Genomic DNA, 675 nt, shown 5'->3' with positions numbered 1-675 from the left:
TCAAAAACACGTAATGAACATATAGTTTAAGAACACTTTATGAACATATAGTTCAAACATACGTACCGATTACAAGTCTACTAACGTTCCACTGGACTATCTAAAATAGTCTGTGGCCGTTGTCTATACTCTGCTAGATGACTAGATCATCTTAAACATCGATACCTCTCATCACTTTTATTTCATCACACATCATCTAATTCATCTACCCATGTTTTACCCAACATATTTGTAGATAAAAATATATATATATACAGTTTAAAACTTGTATAAAACATCTATTCAACAGTCACCTTAATTAAACAATCAATATAATTACACATAGCACGTATTTTAAAGAAAATACTTCATATATATGTGTAAGGTGAAAGTAACTACACACTCACTTGATTTAACGATAACCGGGCAGCACTTCGTTGCCTAGAATGACCGTTTCTAATAAAACCGGGAGTTTTATTGAGAAACCGGGCTCTGCGAGGGTCGGGCTTCGAAACCGAAAAAAATAAATTTCCCGGGCTTCTCGGGCACTCCGGGACGTGTTCCGGGCATTGGAAATGATCTCGGGGCATCGGGGGAAGCGAAAATGGCTAAAATATTGAAAAAGGGGGTGAAAATGACAAATTTCCAAAAGTACCCGGGCAATCTCGCATGCCCTCTATTTATAGGAGGGGAGAT

Source organism: Lactuca virosa, chromosome 8 (assembly GCF_052849685.1).
Source record: "Lactuca virosa cultivar CGN04683 chromosome 8, Lactuca_virosa_CGN04683_v6, whole genome shotgun sequence".
NCBI classification, from domain to species: Eukaryota; Viridiplantae; Streptophyta; class Magnoliopsida; order Asterales; family Asteraceae; genus Lactuca; species Lactuca virosa.
This window is presented reverse-complemented; position numbering follows the sequence as displayed.